This window comes from Canis aureus, chromosome 21 (assembly GCF_053574225.1).
Source record: "Canis aureus isolate CA01 chromosome 21, VMU_Caureus_v.1.0, whole genome shotgun sequence".
In the NCBI taxonomy this organism is placed as follows: domain Eukaryota; kingdom Metazoa; phylum Chordata; class Mammalia; order Carnivora; family Canidae; genus Canis; species Canis aureus.
The window spans coordinates 31,854,078-31,866,612 of record NC_135631.1 but is presented as its reverse complement, the minus strand read 5'-3'; the positions used below and the strand labels follow the sequence as shown (position 1 = coordinate 31,866,612).

General features: G+C 36.7%; 1 protein-coding gene and 1 non-coding gene across 5 annotated transcripts in view; one reads left to right on the top strand and one right to left on the bottom strand.

Annotated features, from left to right (window-relative positions):
• Positions 1 to 12,535, bottom strand: part of SEMA3D (semaphorin 3D) — a 141,750-nt gene that overhangs the window by 103,096 nt on the left and 26,119 nt on the right. The gene's annotated exons all lie outside the window — the stretch shown is intronic.
• Positions 3,470 to 3,574, top strand: LOC144293557 (U6 spliceosomal RNA). Its single transcript, XR_013360765.1, has one exon. It is a non-coding gene; the product is annotated as a U6 spliceosomal RNA (small nuclear RNA).

Sequence of the window (12,535 nt, the reverse complement as noted above, 5' to 3'; positions counted from 1 at the left end):
CACTAGTAGCAAAAACACTGAAGCCAGTGTTCTTTTTCTCTCATAAAAATATCATCTTGATTTCATGGTAGCTTTGCTTCTGATTTGGGCTCATGAGCTCAAGGCACCTTCTCTTAAGACATTTTTTTCCTAGATGATTCATTTTTATTTTTTATTTTTAATTGTGGTAAAATGGACATAACAAAATTTATCATCTTAGTCATATTTACAGTTCGATATTGTCAAATATATTCACTTTGTGCAACCAATTTTCAGAATTCTTTCATCTTACAAAACTATAACTCTATACTTGCTGATTCTGAATATTATAGTGATTTTACAAAGGACAACTTTGTATCCTTGGACTGAAAATAAGGGGTATGCAGAATACATATCCATGATCTGTCAATGGGTTTAACCTTTAGCTTGTTTTATTTGGTTTCTAGTCTAGATTAATATTTCTTTGAGTCTTTTCAATACATCAGACACCATTCTGTTTTTCATGATGGTAAATTTAATTTCATTTTATTTCTGAAATCCATTTCAGAAATAAATTTAGAAAAATAGCTATAGATATCTGTTCTGATCTAAATATCTTATTGGTATAAATTCTATTTAAAAAAAAAAAGAAAAGGAAAATACGGAATTCTTCTACATTAAGTAAATAAGATTTAAAGAGGAGAAGGATTATCAAAGGATGTTTTCACCCAACCAGCCTATTGGGTGATGACTTAAAGTGAATCATGAGATAAATGTTTCTAAAACTGATTATGAATACATTTGTTGAGGCTTCAGAAGGACGGTGTTATTTAAAGAGGGAGTCAGGGAAGCAATCCTTATGTCTTCTTTGAAATCTAAATGAAAGTTCCAAAGTTAGCACAGAATACGTATTGTTCTTTAATTATTTGTTTATTACACACATAATTACAAAGGGCCCTTGGTCTGCCGGGCGAGGTGTGGCAGTGAGTCAGGAAGATAGTTCTGCAACAGAGAAGGTAACTGCATTTCTCCAGGAGACACAGGTGAGCAGAGAGCTCCGAGGATCCAGCCACCGCACCCCGGGAGCACTAAAGGCCCGCGAGGGGCCCACCAAGATACAGGGCCCAACTTTTGAGCCATTGTTTTCAATTACTTGCTCCGAACAGTCTCGACTCTAATTTTTTCTTAAGGACTTAACACTAAAATAGTAATTACAGATTCCTTCCTTCTCTTTGCAAAGGAATACAAATCTCTAAAAGATGTTTTAATGGTTTGTTGTACATTTTCAGCTATTAATTATAAGTCATATAATTGTAAATTGAATTGATTGTAAGTCACATAATTGAAAATTGAAATGTGTCATCCTAGTTAACGAAGCAATAAAACTAAAATTATAAGCATCAGAGAATCAGGTTTTTGATTAGTGGGTAAATGTTCTACAAAGATACCCAAGCACTGAGAATTTGTTGAGCTCCAGAAACCAATTTTAATAAATCTTCTAATCTCTGTTTATAGCAGGTATTTGTTCCCAAAATGTTATCTCACTTTTCACCATTTACCTTCAATCCCATAATGTCTAGACCCGTTAAAAACAGAAATTATCCTTTAATCATTATTTTTGCACAGTAATTCTAAGATAGTATCACAAAGATAATTTTACTTCTTAAGATAACATAAGCCTTAAAAATAAAGATTCATTAAAATTATATATTGGCTTATTTTGACACAATGCTGTCAAGAATTTAGGAATCACAAATAGAATTACCTTAATAACAACAACCTAGGAGATATCTGATTATCTTCCAGACTCAAAACATTTACTTAAAAGGGGGAAAAAAGAATCTTTGTAGTTGTGCCAATATTTAAAAGCTATCATTTTAATCATGAGTTATAGTGGGATTTTCTTTTACTTACCACCTAGTCATTAGAATAAAGGGCCTTCTAAAAATATTCCTTTTAATTCTATGTTGGTAAAGAATTTAAAGAAGCAAAATTTCACTTAATTCAATCTAAAAATATAATAAAGCAAAGCAATAAGTAAAAACAACACCAACAAAACCCATGTACTTGCATGGGGTTGGCAGATATATATTCAAGTAATATTTTTGTTCTTCAATAATCTTCTGAAGTGGCATATTTGACATATATATCAAATCTCTGTATCTATATAAAAGTCTTCCATCATTTCCATGTTTTTCCAGTCAAATTGTGTGCACGCATGTGTGCATATATGTGGGTACATGTGCAGGGTGTGCACACCAGTGCATATATGTGTGTACGTGTGCAGGGTATGCATGTGGGTGACATATGTGTGGGTGTCACACATGTCATGCGTAGAGTGTGTGCGTACTTGTGTGCATATATGTGGGTGTGTGCACAGGGTGTGTGCACATGGGTGCATATATGTGCATGTAGCATACGTGTGTGTGTTTGTAGGTGGATAGAGAGAGAGACAGATGCACACAGAGATACATCTAGAGAGAGATATTAACTCTGACTGATTATAGAACAACATATTTCATAAATATTCCCAAGTTTCAGCATAGTCTACCCGAAAGCCCAAGAAGTACCTGAGATCCTCAGAATATTTCAGCCTAGTCACTACACTTAGAAATACAATGTCCACAAAATCCATTTTGGTCATTAGGTAATGTGAGCAGATTTGAAGCAGTGCATTAACATTCTCATTACTTCTGAATTTATTGGCAATAGAATGTCACACGTTTTCTTGCACTTCAGACTGTGGTACGTGCAGTGTCACGCTCTCTTAAAAGCTGCATGAGCAGGACAACAAGACACACACTCCTAAAGTTGATGCGGCTGTACGACTCCCTTGGAAAGTTACTGTGATATTTTTCTTTCACTTATCAAAAAAAGACACACCAGAGGCAGAGATGCTACTTGCATAATTGCCATATTAAGTGTCCTGAAATAGTCCCATGGGACACTAGTTCTTAACTAACACTGTATGACATACCGAAACCAGGCTGTAAGGTATCATTTTGGTGGGAAGTAGTCTTTGGAACCTTGGTGCTTAGTACAAAGGATCTCAAATATGTACAAAGCTTAGAGCTGCTCTCTCTACCCGTATGGAGGACAGACATCAGAAATCAAATATATGTTCTCTGTGGATCCTGATGAACCCGAGAATTTCTCTCAACATAATTATTCAGGGCGTAATTACTAATTGAAACACTACTAAATAATTTGGGGTTGAAAATTAATTTTGAGTGCTAATCTTGTTGATCAAGTTAATGACAGAAAACTACTCTGAGAAACGAGTAAATTTATAAAATTTCTCCACTTGGAAGTGACAATTTATTGGTTGAGGTTTCAAAACAAGTGCATCTGATAAGTCAGTCTCCATGTCCTATAATTTACTGATTCAACTACTATAATTATGTTGCTTCCATAATATTTCACAGTTGAAACAGAACATTTCCAAAGGATTCATTTGTGTAAATTACACCTGGGAGGATCAAATATTAACATCTAAAAAAATATATATGTAGTGCTCACTTTGGCAGCAGATTTACTAAATGGAATGATACACAAAAGATTAGCATGGTACCTTTGCAAAGATGGCACATAAATTCAATCCTTATTACTACTTTTTTAAAGATTTTATTTATTTATTTGAGAGAGAGATCAAGGGTGAGAGACATGAGCTGGGGGAGGAACGGAGGGTCAAGCTGACTCCCTGCTCAGCGGGGAGCTCAACGTGGAATTCAATCTCAGGACCCCAAGATCATGACCTGAGCCAAAGTCAGACACTTAACTGACTGAGCTATCCAGGTGCCCATTCATATTGTTTTTTAAAAAAGAGAATAAAAATATATACATGTATATGTATTTTTTTCTTTCAGAGTATAGATTCCCAGTATCATAAGAGATCACTCTAAAAAATGAATATTGTCCTCAGTGTCACTGTACATATATGCTCAGCTATTATAGTTTTATTTTAAACATATTTTAAAAGAGATATAATACTGATTTCCTTATGAAAGTATAATGGGAGCTGTATATGCATTTTAAAATACAACCTATGATCTGATTATCTTTTTTTTTTAATTTTTATTTATTTATGATAGTCACAGAGAGAGAGAGAGAGAGAGAGAGAGAGAAGCAGAGACACAGGCAGACGGAGAAGCAGGCTCCATGCACCGGGAGCCCGACGTGGGATTCGATCCCGGGTCTCCAGGATCGCGCCCTGGGCCAAAGGCAGGCGTCAAACCGCTGCGCCACCCAGGGATCCCTGATCTGATTATCTTATACTGATTTTATTTGCTTATCTCTATCCCAAATCCAAAATGTTGTTTCTTTGTTTGTTCTTTGAAGCATTTTCACTTCCCTTTGAATACAAACAACTCAAAAGTAAATACTGCAATGTCTCTAACAATTATTGTTTCATTCATAACTTATGTAACTCATTAACAGTTATCACTTAGTAAGGTGAAATGTCAGGCAATTTATTTTTAATTATTTAATCTTAGGCAAGTTACAGAAACATTCAAATAATGATAAGGCCTATAATGACATCTTAAGGAAATTCTAATTATATCTGTTCTTTGTTACATCTTCGGAGAAGCAATTTAATTGACTCAAGTTAGCCAGTGCAAGGTCAGTCAAATGTCCCTTGGCCTAATTCAGAGAGGCCAGAACTGAACAGAATACACAGAAGGGAAACTTACAACTTGTTCATAAAATTTAACTAAGGATAAAAATTCAGAGCCCTAAAAATGCAGATGGGCGTCTCTATCAAAGAACAGTATTCAAGTTTGTGAATGGTTGTAAAAAAAAGTTGGGAAAATGTTGGTCTACATGCCAATGGTAAAGGGTTAAAGGAGTAAAGACTGCTCTGGGTTCCAGGAACAGAGGGAGGTAGGAGATCTGAGCTCAATGAAAAATAAGGACAACAGCAGCCTAAGTAGAGCTTGCATGATTGAAACTGGCGGGGGGCGAAGTTGCTATAGATGGGTTGTTTTGACTCTTAAGTTTGGGTATGACTTGCCCATGTTGCTTCCTTCATTAAGTCTTGGGCGAGGATTGTCTCTCCCTTTTCCTTCTCAGGACTCAGCTCAAAGCTTCTTTCACAGTTAGCTTCTTCCACCTAATTTCTCTGAATGCTGATACACTTGTGTTTATCATATCCGTCTGCCACTTTCCTCTTGCAAGTAAATTTAGTTTGGAACCCTTTTCTGGTTATAAAGATCAATGAAATGCAATGGAATTAGAATACTAAATTCGAGTCCCTACTTCACTGCTCATGAGCAGCTAATGCTGTGCTTTCAAATGTCACCTGAACACTCTCCTCAGAATGAATCAGTTCTCCTTGGAATATATCTGTCCTCCTCTGGATGATCCTTTCTTATATAAGTCCATTTTAATATCACTTCCTCAGAAAAATCCTTCTCTGAAGACCAGCTACTCCACTTGCCATTTGTAGCGATGTAGATGCAGCTAGAGAGTATCATGCTAAGCAAAAGAAGCCCATCAGAGACAAATAACATATGATTCTACTCATATGTGGAATTTAAGAAACAAAACAAACAAGCATACGAGGAAAAAAGAGAGAGAGGCAAACCAAGAAACAAACAACTAAAGAGAACAAATTGCTGGTTACCAGAGGGGAGGTGGGTAGGAGGACGGGTGAAATAGGGGATAGGGACTGAGGAATAGGATGCTTGCTGTGATGAGCACCAGGTGTTGCATGCAAGTGTTGAGTTAGCATATCTACAACCGAAACTAATATTACGCTCTATGTTAACTAACTGGAATTTAAATAGAAACTAAAATGAATGAATGAAGGAAGGAAGGAAGGAAGGAATGGATGAGTGAATGAATGAATAAAGTCATTCCCCCCTGACCCCCAGGATCATCACCATAGTTTTTCACTACATTTAAGTGATATTCTCCTATTTGTTTCCTTTTTTCTTCTCCAACAAACACTCCCTTTAGAAACCAGAGGCACCATGAGGACAGAGACCCAACCAGTTTTATTCTCCACCGGACGCCCGGCCTTGGAAGGCCGCTGGAGACATGGCAGGAGCTCAGGAATCACATACTGCATGGAAGGGAGAGGAACACTAGAGTATCCTGCTACCTAAAAGAAATTTTAAGAAATCCACAAAGGGTAATTTTGAATTTGTGGTGCAGTCACACGTGAATTTGAGTGCAATTATGCTTGTGGACAGACAATATAATTCTGTACGAAACCCAGGTCACAGTCTTCATTGTCTTCCTAAGCATATGCCTCAAATATATGACTCCTTGAAATTTCGTGACTACTGACCTCGAGGGACGAGGAGTGCTGCTTTGCGTCCTGCCTCTGTAGTGGCTGGCACAGTGTCACACGCCCAGGAAGCCCTCAGTACTTACTGAAAAGTGATCTGCGGAGTTTCCCTTAAAAGCAGAGACAGAGGAGGAGTTCTTGTCAGCGTTCCGGCAGGAGGCTGAGCCATGTGACAGCACCCTGCCAGCGTGGCACAGTGACCAATGGGCCCCGCACATCAGCACCCGAGCTGGCAAGCCAGCACATCCCTGAACGAGGCGATTGTTTCACCGCTGGGTCACTGGACGGCATGTGCTCCGCAGGCACTGGGAAACAGATTAATCACCCTGAAAATAAGCAGGGTGCCGTGTAACAAAAGGTAATTTATTGGGATGTCCACCTGGTTTCCAATGTTCATATTTTCTTAATACTAAGTATTAAAAAAGGTGGCAATTTTCTTTTTTCAATGTCTTGATTTTAAGTGAGAAGTATTGATTCAGAGACTTTCACCCTAAATAATAGATTTACAGGGCAAAGCATTAGGGGGGATTGTCTTATTCAGCCATGATGTGAGTTAATGGGACTGGAGTCAGAAGGTCATTTGGACTTATAAAAGCATTTCTGCTTGTACTCAGTATAAAGCAAGCAAGTACAGGATCCTCGGGCATGAAAACTCTCTTGTTTTAGACTTCCTTATGGAAAGAAAAATAACAAAGCGCTTTTCATGCATGCTACACAGAGAATGGTGTTTAAATATTCCACCAAAAATTATTGTATTTAAAATTACAAAGTCATTTAGCTTGGTTATTTTCTTAAAATAAGTGCTTAAAAATAGGGGCACAGTTTGATGACCTTCAAGTAACCTAATTTTCATCATCACATACTGAGTTCATGTTAAATAAGAAGAAAAATAATCCAAAAATGGCATTATGATTGTTAGGTGGAAGAAAAATAACAATCACAATTATAAACATGGAATTACTTTACTAACATTCTGCTAAAAAGAGAAAAAAAACACCCTAATCCTCTTAAAGTATCTGAGTTCTAGCTTAAGTATTTCATATGGATGTTTATACAATATTTCCTTTTAAATAATTTTGATTATTTTGTGGTTAAATAACCAACAGAGTCAAGTCAAGTTCTGAAGAAAATGTGGGGACCATGTGCAAGGCAAAATGAAGTTATGTCAAATTTTTTCACAAAAATATGGAATTATCTTAGGTAGGCTACATAATTGCCCTCGTACAATGCTTTCTCATTTCGAAATCCATAGGAAAACGTCCTCCCTCACCTAGAAACATTTTTAGTATTTTTTATATTAGAAATGAACATGAATTACTTTAAATAGAAAAACTTCCTTAACACTACAAGATTAACTAATTAGGTTCTTGGTGGGGCTTATTAAAAGATCTTAGCTAGGGATCCCTGGGTGGCTCAGTGGTTTAGCTCCTGCCTTTGGCCCAGGGTGTGATCCTGGAGACCCGGGATCCAATCCCATGTCAGGCTCCCTGCATGGAGCCTGCTTCTCCCTCTGCCTGTGTCTCTGCCTCTCTCTCTCTCTCTCTGTGTTTCTCATGAATAAATAAATTAAAAATATTAAAAAAAAACTTAGCTAACATAGCAATTCTTCGAACATTTTCTAATATTTTTAGAAAAGATTTTTATTTACTCGAGAGGGTATGGGGGCTGGGCAGAAGGAAAGGGAGAAGCAGGCTCCCAGAGAGCAGAGAACCCAAAGCAGGGCTCGATCTCAGGACCTTGGGATCATGACCTAAGCCAAAGGCAGATGTTCAATGGAATGAGCCACCGAGGCACCCCTAAACATTTTATATACAATATTTAATTTTGACACATATGAGTTTCAAGAGAAATGATTTTTTAATTAATTAAAAAGGAACAAAGTTGATTAAATATTATCTCAAAATGAAAGTAAACTATTTGAAGATTAATTTCAAAGATAACTGAAAAAATAGAGTCAGATTCCAGCAGAAATCTATGGAAAAGCATGTGAAACAAGATGTAAAACCATATATGTTTTGTTTGAGGCTATTAATAGTTAAAAGGTAAATGATACCAATAATAATATTAATATTTTTCATTTGGTTGCCTCTATGGTTCTAATTTGTATGCTTCAGGAATATATATAATGAGGAATATAATGAGGAGGTCCGTTAAATTTGGAGGTAAAACAACATCCCTTTGAGGGCTCATTTTAAGTAGTAAGTAGTAAGGCAAAATGTTAAAAGAGACGTTTTAGCTGAGCAAAAATTCAAAAATGAGATGGTAGGTTAAGAAGCAAAAAATTTCATTGTAGGTGGCCAAGAATCCTATGGATGATTTTACCCACGATCAGCTATAAATACATGGAAACTGGAAATTAGAAAGTTTTTTCCTTTCTCTAGAGAAGAATATTTCATCTGAGACAGTTCTAGTATGTGTCCTACAACCCCCAAAATGAGGAGTAGGTGCCAGAAAAGGAGCTTTTACGGGACCTCAAGAAGCACTTGCTGTTGAACATGTAGTTAGTGGAACATTCTAGACTAATGTCTAAAGGTGAGAGAGAGACTAACAAGCTGCAGGGAAAATAGAGACCAAACTCAGTGGCTCCACTAATATCAGCCTGAACTTCTAGAATATGTCTAGGAAAAGACACATGATGGTTTTCCATGGAAGAGATGGGAGCCATGCTCACTCAAAAGTGGGATGACATGAGGCTACTTTAGGTCAAACTGCAATCCTTCTCAGGATTAAAAATTAAAACATACCAGTCAGAGAAGAGATGTAGTCACCTTATCCAGAGAACTGCAAAGGAAAGAACTCCAGAAAGAGGAAATCCGCCCCCCACCCAAAAACAAAAAACAAAAAATAAAAAACAAAACAAAACAAAACAAAAAAAAAACTCACTAAGATGCCTTTGAAAGAAGAGCCATCTTTAAACATCTGACAAGGCCAGAAAGTAGAGAAGTGAGGTCCCTCTGACAATGACAGTAAAGTAGACACTTGTCCAAACCCCTCTCCTCCTCCCTTCTCCTGATTTGAATAGAGACGTAGTAAACTCTGTTTCACAGGCTTAAGGAAGAGGAGGAGTGCTAGGTAGGGACAAAGAGAAGTCTCTGAACACCTCCCTGCCCAGGAGCCTTCCTTCACATGGCATGACCAAATGGGGACAGATAGAAGGAACAGAGCGTGAAAGTTTTATTACATCAGACCTGGACCTTTTAACTGCTACACAACAACTGCCTATTCTAAGAGTGACCTTGAAAACCATGGTTGCCTGTTGGAGTTACTCAACAGGTCCAGAGAAAGGAGTTCCACAGAGCAGACTGAAAGGACTGGTGGGAGGTAAAATACAGTTGTTTATTATTACACTCCGTGAGTTGACACACCAGTCACTGTTAGGTTAGTAGGTAAAATAAATAATAACTGTAGTCTCAGAGTAAGTTTATTTCTCATTGATCTACTTGACTGCTTCTATAGCCCACTTGAAAAAGAGAGAGAAGAAAAAAACAAAGGAAACCAAGAAACAAATCCTTAAATAATATGAATACAAAAGCAGAACTTAGTTTAATAAATCATCCCCTTTGTGATCTGTTTGCTTACATCCTGGTTTAGAGACTCACTCCACCCATTCATGGTTTGAACTGCTTCCAAAGTGAGTTACATTTTCAGATGGAAGGATCCCAACAACTCATTAACTCAGAAGTCCAATTAACTAACATAATCAAACAGAGTACTGGATATTTATATATATACTGTTAACTATGACTCCATTAAAAAAAAATGAGAAAGAGACAGAGAAAGGAGAGAGAAAGAGAGAGACTTTCAGTTTGTATATATAACTCCTGCAGTTTACATAGAGGAGGCTCTAGATTTTATATGGATTATTGCTAGGACTACTTAAGCCTGGTTGAGGTGGAGAATGTTCATTTATAGTCAAAGTGTAGTGATGCCATCTAGTTTAGAATCATTTGTTTAGAAACCGTAGGCCCTTAAGTCATATAATACAAATGTCAAAAACTCATTACTATTATCTCATGAACAGGTTTCGGATGCATCACTAATAATGATAAATGAATGTAAATGTCTATCTGCCATTGACCATCTTTCCTGACTATTAAAATTATTTTTTCATTTACTTCCTCTGACTCTAGAGAATGGGCAGGATGTTAAGGTCTAGGCCAGGGAAACGTAGTTTCTTTAACTTGAACTGTGAAAAATATACACATGGAAGGGAGAACAACTTTACTTGATTTCTCAAACATGTTTTTCCTCCATCCTAACTTAACAAGGAAACAATAAACTGCAAGTTCCAAATACAAATTATTTTTAATTAACCAGTTAACAACAATCCAGATTTACCCATCCATCTTGAACTAGTTCAAATCCCATGCACATGTGACAAAAGTAGACACTCAACTGATTTTTTAATGAAAAAAATGGAAAAAAATGCTGACTAATGTAGAAAAGAAAAAATATATATACCAAGTTAGTCACTAAAAAGTATCTCGGGGTACCTGAGTGGTACAGTCAGTTAAGTGCTTGGCTTTTGGTTTCAACTCAGGTCTGATCTCAGAGTTGTGGGGTCAAGACCCACTTTGGACTCTGACCTTAGTGCAGAGTCTACTTGGATTTCTCTCTCCCTCTGTCCTCCCCCCACCACCTCAAATAAATAAATAAATAAATAAATAAATAAATAAATAAATAAATAAATAAAAAATCTTTAAAAAAAAAACCCTCCCAAGTTTTAATTCTACAAATGCATATAATTGGTTTCAACCCCAGAGATGGAAAAAATCCAATCAATGGAGCACTATTTTGGGTATAATTCTGCTAAGATACATATTCAATGATGCTTAAGTGATATTAGCTATTTGATTTAAAAAATACATTCTCTGTACATTAAATATTTAGTGGATAATGCTAGCTACTGTACTACAGAATAATAATGCAGTCTTTAACTCTTTGAATTCAATTGTAATCTTACTGTCTCTGAACAATGTCATCCCTCCAATGGTTAGAATATTGAAGGAAGAAAACTTACAGAGTATCAGAAAATTTGATGAGATCTGCAGCAGCCCAGAGTTCATAAAGCTCACATACATTAGAGAGACTACAGAGAACTTTTGTAGAGGCAAATGAACTCTTACATAAGCAAGAGAAGTAAAGGTCAGCTGATTTTTCAATTTTTACCATGTAGGGTGGAGAAAAATAAATGACCTCAAGGATGTTTACTTGTAATGAATACTTTTCAAGCCTATCTCCTAAAAGAAAAATAAATCCTCCCAGAGTAGTTCCTTGTAGAACTAGCTAATCTTAATAGTTCTCTCCAAATAGTCAACATACATTCTTCTTGTTGATTGGCTGGGGAAATGATTATGTTTGCCTCAGGTAGCCTAAGTTAATGAAAAAAAAAATTGAGTCCTTTAAATAATTTTTTTCCCCAGAGAATTTGCTTTCTACTTCCTCTCGGTAAGTGTAGTGATCAATGTGATTGATTCCTTTTTTTTTTTTTTTTTTTAATTTATGATAGTCACACAGAGAGAGAGAGAGAGAGGCAGAGACATAGGCAGAGGGAGAAACAGGCTCCATGCACCGGGAGCCCGACGTGGGATTCGATCCTGGGTCTCCAGGATCACGCCCTGGGCCAAAGGCAGGCGCCAAACCGCTGCGCCACCCAGGGATCCCCAATGTGATTGATTCCTGAACATTTCTTCCGCCTAAGGTAATTGATTGATGTAAGCAAATCATGGTCTCAGCACCCCTATTTTGAGTTCAAACACTACAATTGACATATTTCTGGCTAATGAGATTTTAGAAAGGATTCTCGAAAGGTTTCTTGCTCCTAAGAAGGAGACATAATAAGTGATAATCTTTTATCCCTTTACATTTTCTTTTCTGAATGTGACCCCTGAAATTGTCATAGCCATCTTGCTACCAACCTAAGGATAACGCCAACAAAGAATGGCAGGTAGAAGAGACCGAAATAACTGGGTCCCTGGTAGTATCATTAAGCAGATGATATCCCATCTCAGTAGCCACCCTGGACATTATTCTTATTATATAATATGATAAATTTTCTTAATTTTCAGATGTCTTTTATTCTATGTGGACAGCATGATAAATTGATAAGCATAATACATTGATCTCACAATCAAGAGAGAAAAAGAACAAAATCCCCAATTCAAAAAAAAATCGAAGAAACATATTCTGTAGTGTCTTTTATGTGCAAGACTGTACTGTGTGCTAAAGGAGGATCAGAAATGCATGGAAAATAGCCAACTCCCCATTCAAAGAGGCTATAATTTG